Below are 11,635 nucleotides of genomic sequence, written 5' to 3'. Positions count from 1 at the left end.
CACAGGGCCACACAGCTAAGAAGTGTTTGAAGTCAAATTAGAACCCAGGATCTCTCATCTCTTGACCTGGCTATCTATCTAATGAGCCACCTCACTGCTCCTTTCCCAAAATTTATGCTAAAAAATATAGATTTCTCTAGGAAAATATGGTAGTTCAAGCCCATAATCTCTGATCTTGGGAATCTGGTGAAAACCCAGCTGGTAGATCTCTTAAGTTCAGGAGTCCTGGAGGACTAAAGTCTATAAGGTATCCACGCTAAGTCCTCCCAGCAATATGGTAAATTCTTTGGAACTAGGGACAGCAGGCTGTGGATGGAGGTGTGAACTGGCCCGTCTCAGAAAAGGAGCTGGTCCAAGCTTTCGTGTAAATCAGCAGTGGGATAAAGCCCAGGAATGGCCATTACATGTGCAGCCTGGATGAGCTGAAGAGACCTAGTCTAAAACAAAATAAAACATATAGAGGCGTGCTTTCATTTATAGAATCAACTTGTATGGAAATAATGTTTTGAAATAAGTCCTATTTTAAATGCACAAAGGGAAATTCTTTAAATTTATTCTACTTGGGAGGTCTTCTGCAAAGTGAATAATAACTCCCGAATATATTTGTTTCGTAAGTGCAGATGGTTATATGGGAATATATGCTGAAATTGGGGTTCCCCTGAAACAAGACACTTTGCTTCTCTACTCATCCCTCCCTTGTTCTCCAGCTCATTCCCTTTACATGGCGGAGCCAGAGCCAATGCAGCAGCCCAGAGGTGCCGGAATGTCTTTCATCCCTGGGAAGATAGAGAAGATAAGGAGCATTTTGCCCTTTGCTGAGTGCAAGGACAGAGCTGAGTCATCTCCGGTGAGTCACCACCTTTTTGTTTGGATTACTGATGCTCTCTGAGAAGGAAAATCAGTCAGGCAGACTCTAGAAAGGAGCTGAGCTAACATTATTGTCTCTCATTTGCACATGTGCATGTATACATGTAGAAGGGGGGAAAGCATTGATGGAGCACCTACTGTGTGCGAGACCCTGTGTTCAGCACTTTTACAAATATCTCATTAGATACTTGCACCAACCCTGAGACGAAGTGCTGTTTAGACTCATTTTACAAATGAGAAAACTAAGGCAAACAGAGGTTAAATGACTTGTCCAAGGTGAGTGTCTGAGGATGAATTTAAGTTCATACCTTCCTGATTCCAGACCCAGAGCTCTGGCCACTGAACCACCTATCTGCATCTAATACATATGCATGTTTATAAGACCATGTATGTCTGTCTTGGTGTGTGTGTGTAGGTGTGATTACCAACCATCCACAAAATCTACCTGTCTTTGGGATAAACATTTCCCCAGGTCCAAAGTGAGAGCATGTAGGTTGTATTCCAGTGTCTAAAGGAAATCAGGTAGTGAGGCAGTGTGTCTTGTCCTACCTCAGTAATTTCCAGATTCATAATTTCATCAGTGTGCAAATACTTTATCCTGATACATATAACAACCCCTTCTCCACCTTGGTCTTCGGGAGTTGTCATAGCCAAGAATATTCATTGGGACCACAACCTTCTGCTGTTGAGTTTTTTCCATGGAGCAGAGCTGTGGAATGGTCCTCTGTGTCTTTTATGCCTTGTTCATTTAATATTGGACCCATATGCAAGAGCTTCTCCCACGGCGAACAGCTGGAATGGTTCTCTGTGTCTTTTATGCCTTGTTCATTTAATGTTGGACCCATATGCAAGAGCTTCTCTCATGGGGTACAGCTGGAATGGTCCTCTGTTTCTTTTATACATTGTTCACTTAATGTTGGACCCGTATGCAAAGGTTTTCCAACTTTGTAGGACTGGCAAGAGTTCTTCTTCCACTGGTATAACCTTTCTCAAACCACATAGATCTCTTCCATGCCATGATGAAGCATCAGAGGAGGTCTTAGTGGAGTCAGGGCTGATAGAATAACTTCCCAAGAATGGTCCTTAGCTGTCCTGTGCATTAGATTACTCAACTCTAAAATAAAGGGGTTGGGAGCAACTAGGTGGATCAATAGATAGAGAGCCCTACCTAGAGGTGGGAGATCCTGGATTCAAAGCTGACCTCAGATGCTTCCTAACTCTGTAACCTTGGACAAGTCACTTAATTCCACTTGCCTAGCCCTTGCTGCCCTTCTGCTTTAGAACCAATACTTAATATTGATTATAAGACAAAAGGTAAGGGTTTAGAAAATGAATGAATTAACTAAATAAAAGGATTAGGCTAGATGACCTCTAAATTACTTTATGCTCTAAAGCTATGATTTAAATTTTATTTTTTTTACATTTGCACAGTTCTCTATACACTGCCCTGCTTCAAATGCCCTTTGTGTGTTGTCTTCTCTTTTTAAAATGTAAACTCCATGAGATCAAGGACTATCATTTTTTAAAAATTGTATCTGTAACCCTGTATCTAGTATAGTGCCTTGCAAATGGTAAGTATTTAATAAATGCCATTTCCTCTCTTCCCTTATTCTTTTCTTCTTCTCTCTCTTTCCTTCCTTTCCTTCTATTCTTCTCCATTCCTTTCTTCCCCCTTTCTTTCCTTCTCTATTCTTTAGTTTTTTAAAAATCTGTATCTCTTACTTTTATATCACATTCATTTCCAAATATACTGAGGTGGAGTGGTATGGGGGAAGCATTTGGATGTATCCTCATTCTTCCCTCACATATCCAATTAGTTGCCAAATTTTGTCACTGTCTCCGTCACGTCTCTCCCAAATGACTTCTTCCTTTTTTTCCACACACAGATACCTCCTTAGTTCAGGCCCTCACTATCTCTTACCTACATTACTCTAACAATCTCCCAATTACAAGTCTGTCTCTACTCTAATTAATCTCACACTCTCAGCTGCCAGTCATCTTCTTTAAGTTCAGATCTGACCATACCCTTCCCTGATCAATCAATCCTAATAGCTTTCTATTTCCTCTAGGATCAAAGAGAAACTCCTCTGTTTAGCTTTTAAAGCCCTATAATCTAACCTCAACTTATCTTTCCAGGCTCAACAGACATTATTCCCCTTCCCAAACCCCGTGATTCTGCCAAACTGGACTTTTTGTTCCTCGTTCATAGCATTATATCTCCAATTTTTATGTTTTTGTTCTGGCTGAACTAATTAATGCCTACAATGCATTATCTCTCCTTGCCTTTTAGAAGTCTGTCTCTTCCTTTAAACAAAGCTCAGACCCGCTTCTTCTGCATGGAGCAATTCCTGACCCTCTGCCTGCCTGTCTGTCTGTCTGCCTCTATTTATCTATCTATCTACCCATCCATCTATCTATCTACCCATCCATCTACCCATCCATCTATCCATCCATCTATCTATCCATCTACCCATCTATCTATCTATCTATCTATCTATCTATCTATCTATCTATCTATCTATCTATCTATCTATCTACCTGTCTATCTATCTATCTATCTATCCTTCCATCTACCTACTTATTTATCTATTTGTCTGTCTCTCTGCCTCTAGCTATCTCATATATCTGTCTATCTGTCTGTCTTTATCTCTCTGTCTGTTGGTCTATATCTATATGTCTGTCTCTACCTACCTATCTGTCTATCTATCTATCTGTATGTATGTATGTATGTATATCAGTTTGTCTGTCTGCCTCTGTCTGTCTGCCTATCTGTCTATCTCTATCTATCTTTCTGTCTGTCTTTCTATTTGTCTATATCTTTCTGTCTCTACCTATCTACCTGTCTGTTTATCTATATATCTCTATCAATCAATCTGTCTGTCTCTCTGCCTTTATCTGTCTGACTCTCTCTGTCTATCTCTTTCTATCTAGTTAGCTGTGTGTCTATCTCTCTGTCTGCCTGTCTGTCTGTCTATCCTCAAATCTTCTGGTGAGTTAGGGAGCATCTACCTGAGGTGTGTGAAGACTCTCCCTGGCAGAAGGGATGAGTGAGAACAATTTGTTCCAAAGACCATGAAGGTGATTGAAGCAGGCTTTGTGGAGTGCTCAGAACTTGGTCAGACATCAAAGATGCCAAGGTCATGCACTGTGTCCTGAGCCATCACCAGTCATCTTGACTTTTATCTGCAAACTGGACATTGATGACACTGGAAGAGAAAGGGAGGCAGATGGCTTTGCACCACTCTGCATCACTTAAATCCAATTTACTCGTGAGTCAAAAGATATCATGCAGTGATGTCATTTTGGTCCTCTTTGAGTACAAAGGACAAACAACAGCCAGCCACAATAAACATGTATATATACATCTATTCATATCTACACATGCTTATATGTACATTTGTGTGTTGTATGTATATGTGTGTGCATGTACTTTAAATTTTTTACTGCACATTTATCTATATATGTGTTGTCTTCCCCCACAGATTGTAAGATCTTTGAGAATAGGGATTATTTTATTCTTTGTGCTTGTATCCCAAGTTCCGAGTACATAGTATGTACTTAATAATTTATTGGTTGATTGATTGGCATAAAATTAGAGGATCTGAGTTCAAATCCCAGTTCTTTCATTCCTTATGTGTCATTAGGCAAGTCACTTGACCTCTCTTGGCCTCATTTTCCTCATCTATAAAATGGGAGGATTGGCCTGGATGACCTCTGATATCCCTTCCAACTCTAAATATCTAATGTTCCTCCCATCCCACTCCACCCCTACTCAAAAAGCTATCTTTTGTAACAAAAAATAAAAAAATGAGGTGGGGGGAGCAATTTTATACTTTTCAAAATGCCTTCATACCATGCCATTATTTTATTTGATAATAATAATGATTATAATTCATAATAGTAATCTCTTCCTTCCCCAGATTTTCCATCCCCTTCACACTTGATTTTTCATGGGAATCATAAGGTGGCTGAAAGAATTCTTCTTGGAACCCATAGCTTTTCATCTCTACTGCTGGGAAAGAGAAGGAAAAAAGGAAATGCAGGCTTTGGGTTTGAGGTCTGTTTGTTTGTTTTGTTTTTTACACAACAGCAGGAGGGATTGAGGTTGGGCATTAGTTCCTTTAGCTAAAAGATGCTCTGAGCATGGGGAGAAGAAGGGTGTGTCAGACAGGATTCAGGGAAGAGAATTTTCCATTTGGGCAAAATCAATACCTGGTTGCTTTATGAAGTGACTTTTGCAAAGTCTCAACAAACTTGTGCTTCCTCTCTGGCACCGAACCCAAGAAAAGGCTCATTCCTGGAGCTAACAGAGGAGAGAGCTCCCCATTGCAAGAAGAAATATTCCTAATGGCTTTTGCTATTCTCTGTGTGTGTATGGGTGTGTGTGTGTGTGTGTGTGTGTGTGTGTGTGTGTGTGTGTGTGAATGAGTGTGCAAAGGACTAGTGCAAAGGCAAGTTCAAAGCCAGGCAGAGTGAATATTCTTCTGGGCTGGAAAGAGGAGGGCAATGTCAAAACTAGTAAAATACTTATGGAGCTTGTGATCGCATCTCCTGCCCCATTCTAGGCACCAGGAGGGACCGAGAGAATGCCTTGCCCATAGTTCTTGCCCAGAAGGACTGTATGGGCTTCCTAGGGAGACAAACATCAGCTGTAAAATGATCAGGAAACATAAACAAGACAATAATGGCAATAAAAGAGCTGATCTTCTATAGACCAGGCTTCTTATTTTGTGTGTGTCCTACTCTCCTTCATTGTTCTGGTGAAGCCTATGGACCCCTTCTCAGAACACATTGGGGATTGGTTGTTTCATTTTTGTTGTTGTTGTTTAAAATCCTTACCTTCTTTCTTAGGATCAATGTTGGTTATTGATTCTAAGACAGAAGAGCAGTAAGGGCTGGGCAATGGGGTAAGAGACTTGCCCAGGGTCACACAACAGGGAAGTGTTTAAGGTAAAATTTGAACCCAGAATCTCTTGTCTCTGGGCCTGATTCTCCACTGAACCACCTAGATGCCTCTGAATACATTGCTTTTAAAGGCATAAAATAAAATATCCATTATTACAAAAGAAATCAATTATATTGAAATAATTATCAAAAACATTTTTTAAACAAGTTTGTGGAAGGCAGCTAGGTGGCTCAGTGGATTGAGAGCCAGACCTAGGAGACAGGAGGTCCTGGGTTCAAATCTGATTTTAGAAATTTCCCAACAGTGTGACCTTAATCCTCATTGCCTCACCCTTACCATTCTTCTACCTTGGAACCAATGCACAGTACTGATCCTAAGAAATAATAAAAGATTGAAAAAAAGTTTATGGTCTCCCTAAAATCTATCCATTGTAGGGAAGGCAGGTCTAGAACCCCAGCTATGGATCCTATTTATAGTTTCTATGGCATCTTAGACATATTATTTCATTTTGGTCCTCATAACTATAAGACAAACACTACAAGATTTTAGTTAAGTAAGAATACATCATTTAACTTTAAAATTTTTGACCCTGGAGTTCAGAAAAGTTAGATGACTTATGCATAGTTACAAATTAAATTCCATGTCTCCATTGTCAGGGGCTCAAAGCAACCAACAAAAGAAAACCAAAGACACATATTGGCAAGGACTACATTTGTGGCACAGAATACAAATGCAAGAGGAATTCAGAGAATGGAAATTGATGGGGGCTGGTGTAGTCGGAGTAGGCTTCCTAGAGGAAGCATTTGTGCTAGAATTCCCCTCCTGATTAGTTTTTCTGCAGAAGAGTAAAATTGACTGACCTCCCACCAGTTATGGAATGGAGATAGGCAAGCCAGAGTGACGGGGAAGGGTATATTGAGATTTAAAAGGGGAAGATTGGAGGCAAGAGAAAAATATTAACCTCAGTTAAAAATTTGCTAAATTTAATTCAAGATCTTAGTGGGGAGAGGGATGGGAAAGTAGAGTAAATGACCTTCAGCTCCACTAGTGAAGAAGGAAAGGGAAGAGGGTTCAGCATGGCCTTCTCACTCCAGATGGGACAAAGCTGGACTAGATCTTTAAGAACATCCAGATTTTAATCTTAGCTCTGCCCCTACTTGCTGTGTGACCTTAGATAATTTGATTTACATCTCTGGACATGCTCATCTGTCAAATGAGTGAGATGTACTAGACAATTCCTCTAAGATTTCTTGTAAATTTATAACTATGATTCTGAGCTCAAGAATTCTGAATTCTTATTCATTGTCATGTGCCCCGGTGAGACCAAAACTATCACTACCTGTCTTCTCACTCTGTTGTTCTTGTTCAGTCATTCAGTTGTGTCTGTTGTCTTGGCAAAGATACTGGAGTCAGGGCAACTTGGTGGCTCAGTGGATTGAGAGCCACACCTGGAGACTGGAGGTCCTGGGTTCAAATTTGACCTCAGATATTTCCTATCTGTGTGACCCCGGGCAAGTTACTTAGTCCTAATTGCTCAGCCCATTCTGCTCTTCTGACTTGGAACAGACACTTAGTATTAATTCTAAGACAGAAGGTAAAGGTTTAAAAAAAAAAGATACTGGAGTTGTTTACCATTTCCTTCTCCAATGTATGCCCATTTTATAGATGAGGAACTGAGGCAAATAGGGGTTAAGTAACTTGCCCAGGATCACATAGAAAGTGACTGAAGCTAGATTTGAACCCAGATATTCCTGAATCCATGCCCAGTGCTCTATCCATTACACCATCTGGTTGTCGCCCATTCAACATTTGGAGAAACTGAAACTCAGAAAATAAATTAATTCCCCAAGATTACACATAGTCAGGCAGTGTATTTCAGTTATTTTAGGATCATTTCTAAAATTTTACACTTCTTCACAAGAACCTGAACTCCCCCCCCCCCCCACCTGGGTAGCTCTCTTTGTCTCTCTCAAATAAACTCTCCCAGCCACCCCAGGCAAGAGACCCTACTCCCTGGAGAAAACGGTTGGAACCCAATAACACAGCAGCAGACAAGGAATCCAAAGTAAGCAAACTGGAGCAAAGAGAGTTGGCTTCTGCCAGCAAAAACAAGGAGAAACAGATCAGGGCAGCCTGGGGGCAGGAGAAGGGGGGAGCAGCCTGGGGTTGGCAAAGCTGTCCTAATGTGGAAATAGCAGTAACTGAAGAATGGAAATAGAAACCCTGGGCAGAAAACTCTCAAAGGAACAGGAATTAGAGGAGGGCAATTTGGGAAGCCCACATTTCATGAGGCATCTGAATCATACTCACTCCATTCCTGGCTCTGCTCCTCACTCTGTGGACTTCTCCACTGCCTTGCTCCTCACCTCCAAACTCATCATCCCATTGAAACTTTCCTCTTCTAAGTGACAAGTGATCTCTTATTCGCCAGATGCAATGGCCTTTTCTCAGTCTTCTTCCTTCTTGACCTCTCTGAAACAATTGAGATTTTCCTCCACTCTCTCCTCCTGGATACTCTCTCCTCTCTAGGTCTTCATGACACTTCCTCCTAGTACTTCTATCTGTTGGACACTCCTGAGTTTCTTTTGCTGATTTTTCATTCATGTCACATCCACTAACTATGAACATCCCCTAGGGTTAGCTGCCCTGGTTCCTTTTCTCTTTCCTTGCTCTATTATCTTGGATACTGGTCTTATTAGCTCTTTTGACTTCAATTCTCATATCCCTTTGCAGATAATTTTCCACTTAATATGTACATCCCTCTCCAGGACTCTATGTAGTTGGGCATATCCATTTGTTTGGTGGACATCTCTAAAATGGGCATCTCAAACTTGACATGTTCAAAAGAGAACTCATCTTTGCCTCCCAAAAACCTCTACCCTTCCAAACTGCCCAATTAATGTCAAGGGGACCACCATTCTCCCTTTTTCCTAGCTTACAATCTCAGTGTCATCCTTACCTCACTCATGCTAAACTACAACAGTAACAAGAAGAAGAAGAACTAGCATTGATATTTCACTTTAAGGTTTGCAAAGCATGCTTTATGCGTGCCATCTCATTTGATCCTCTCAATAACCCCATGAGGTAGACTGAGGAAGGATAAGCGACTTTCCCAGGGGAGACAGGAATCAAACTGATGTTTGCTTGACTCCAAGTCCATCACTCTACTGGCTATATACCACAGTTGCCAAATCTTGCCATTTCTTCACCCTTCATAACATCTTTCCATCTTCATTCCCTTCCCTCTCATATAGCCACAAATCTAACTTAAGTCCTCATCCCCTCTCCCCTGGACAAGTGGCTGAAAGGGCGACGATGCTCTCTCATAGATATGGGCAAGTTAGGAGGAGGGACAGGATTAGCCCTCTGTATGGAGTGGGAATTTTGGGGAGGGGGTCTTGATATAGCCAGATGCACCCCCTTTAGTCACTCAGATAATCAAAGAGACCAATAAAAGATGAAGACAAACAGTGGTTTTATTGCTTTTGTGCAATGGATGAAGACATTTCTCTCAAGTCAGAGACCCAAAAATACACATGAATTCCCCAATTTATAAGAAATCAATCCAATGCCCTCCACCTGTGCACAAGAGTATCCTTTAAAAGCCTATATGTAAAAGGCTGGGAAGGGGGAAGGATAAAAGGAGAGGAAAGCTGTATCTAATTATGCCAATCAAACTTACCCTCTACAAAGATATTGATCTTAAAATACATTGAAAATAATACATTGCTTTTTACTCCATACACCTCTAACTGGTCTTCCTGCTCAAGGGAATCCTTACTCCAATCCATCCTTTACTCAGCAACCAAGGTGATTTTTCTCAAGGGTAGATTTGAACATATCTTCTCCATACTCAGTGAGTTCCAGGGGCTCCCTTTTGCCTCCAGGGTCAAATATAAATCCTTTCTTCGACATTTAAAGCCCTTCATAATCCAATCCCCTTCCTACCCTTCTAATCTCCTGTCTCGGTTTTCTGAACTGTAAAATGGGGCTAATAATAGGACCCAGTTCCCAAGGTTGGTGTGAGGATCAATGGAGATATTAATAAAGTGTTTAGGGCAGTGCCTGACACCTGACAAACCCTATATAAATTCTGACTATTATGTTATCATTATTACTCTTCCCACACTTTTCCTCCCTTTCACGCCCTCTCTGATGCAACCTTAGTGATCCACTTGTCATTCCTCCAACATGACCCTCTTTCCATCATCTGTCAGTCTCTGTGTCTGCACTGGCTGGCCTCCTGCTCTCTCACCTGGAGATTCATCTGAAGATGAATGTCTTCCCTGGGATACTCTCACCCTCTGGTTTATCTCAAGTCTTGGTTTGGAGCCCACATTTTGAAGAACAGCTTCCTCATTGCCCCAACTGCTAATTACCACCCTTTCAGATAATACCACTCTTTGTACATCTTCTACATACATGGTTATTTGCATATTGCCTTCCCACTACACTGGAAGCTTCTTAAAGGCAATGATTGAATCTTTGCTTTTCTTTGTATCCCCTATCTTCCTGACTCCAGGGCCCAGTGCTCTATCCACTGTGCTACCTATCCAGCCCTACTACCTCTATATCATGGAGTATTTACTCTAGTCTCGAAGGAAGAGAAGAGAAAAAAAAATCACCAGGGAGAGATGAGAAGGGAATGCAGTCCAGTCATAGGAAATAGTTTATGCAAATACATAAAGGCCGGAATTACCTTGTGAAGCTCAGGAAACCATTAGTAGCTTAGCCTGGCTTAGAGCATAGGGCAAATGAAGGAGAGTGCAATAATTTGGGAAAGGCAGGCAACAGCCAGATTTTGGTGCATATCTAATGCAAAGCTAAGTAGTTTATATTTTATCCTACAGGTCATAAATGGGAAACCACTGAAGATTTTTTAATAGAAAGACCCAATCCATAGAAAGGCTATTTTGATAGCTATTCTGAAGGATGAACTGTTGAAGGAAGGGACTGGAGGTAGGAAGAGCTGTTAGGATGCTGTTACAATAGTCCAGAAGAGAGATGATGAGGGGCTGAATTCTGGTAGTATGAGTGGAGAATTGGGTTCATATGAAAGAAATGTTGTTGATATAAGTTCCATAGTGCCAATATGGTTTTTCACTGTTATATGTTTGTTAGCTTTGTCTCCTCAACTAGACTACGAGATTTTTTGAGGGCAAGACCAAGGGACCAGGAAGGGTATAGAGTAGGTGATCAGGAAATTGTTGTTTGTCCTTTGTTTTCAGAGAAGACCAATGACATCATGGAGTGATGTCTTGACTTGGCCACAAATTGGATTTAAGTGAAGCAGAATTGCACAGTGTTGTTGGCCTCACTCCCTCTTCCAAAGTCATCCAAGACCAGAAGCAAGAAAAAGTCAGAACAAGTGGTGATGGCTCAAGATGCAGTAGATGATTACCTTGGCTTCATCCATGTCTAACCAAGTTCTAAGTAGTCCAGAGTGCCTTCTTCATCTGCCTTTATGACCATTGGAAATGATTGTTCTCATCTGTCCATTCCATCAGGGAAAGTCTTCCAATATCTAAGGTAGACACCCCACTCCTCAACTCACCAATGAATCTGAGGCATGTCAATGACCCTCAGCCCGGTTTAGCCCATCTGCCAAGTTGGTTTGCTGGTCTGTGGCCACTGTGTATGCTATAGCTTCTTGGAGCCACAAGTGAGGGTTGAGTGCTAGGTGGACACCAAAGGTGGGTGAGGAGCCCTGAAGAGAACTCTGCAAACCCTCACACCAGAGGCTAGGAAAGCTCCCCACCTCCCAGATCATAATAATATTCTCATGCTCCCAGAGTCTGTTTTGCTTCATATTCTGAGGCGGGGCTTTTCACTGCACAAAATGTACCCAAGACCTCTTCTCCA

The 11,635-nt window shown here is 41.3% G+C and overlaps 1 long non-coding RNA gene across 1 annotated transcript; it reads left to right on the top strand.

Moving 5' to 3' along the window:
* The first annotated feature begins 697 nt into the window (after positions 1-697).
* Positions 698-5,579, top strand: LOC103105324 (uncharacterized). The gene is made up of 3 exons (XR_459293.3): positions 698-847; positions 4,788-4,924; positions 5,433-5,579. It is a non-coding gene; the product is annotated as an uncharacterized LOC103105324 (long non-coding RNA).
* The last annotated feature ends 6,056 nt before the right edge of the window (positions 5,580-11,635 follow it).

The sequence above is a fragment of the Monodelphis domestica genome, chromosome 1 (genome assembly GCF_027887165.1).
Source record: "Monodelphis domestica isolate mMonDom1 chromosome 1, mMonDom1.pri, whole genome shotgun sequence".
Taxonomy (NCBI): domain Eukaryota; kingdom Metazoa; phylum Chordata; class Mammalia; order Didelphimorphia; family Didelphidae; genus Monodelphis; species Monodelphis domestica.
The sequence above is the reverse complement of the archived record's forward strand: the minus strand, read 5'-3'. Positions and strand labels throughout refer to the sequence as shown.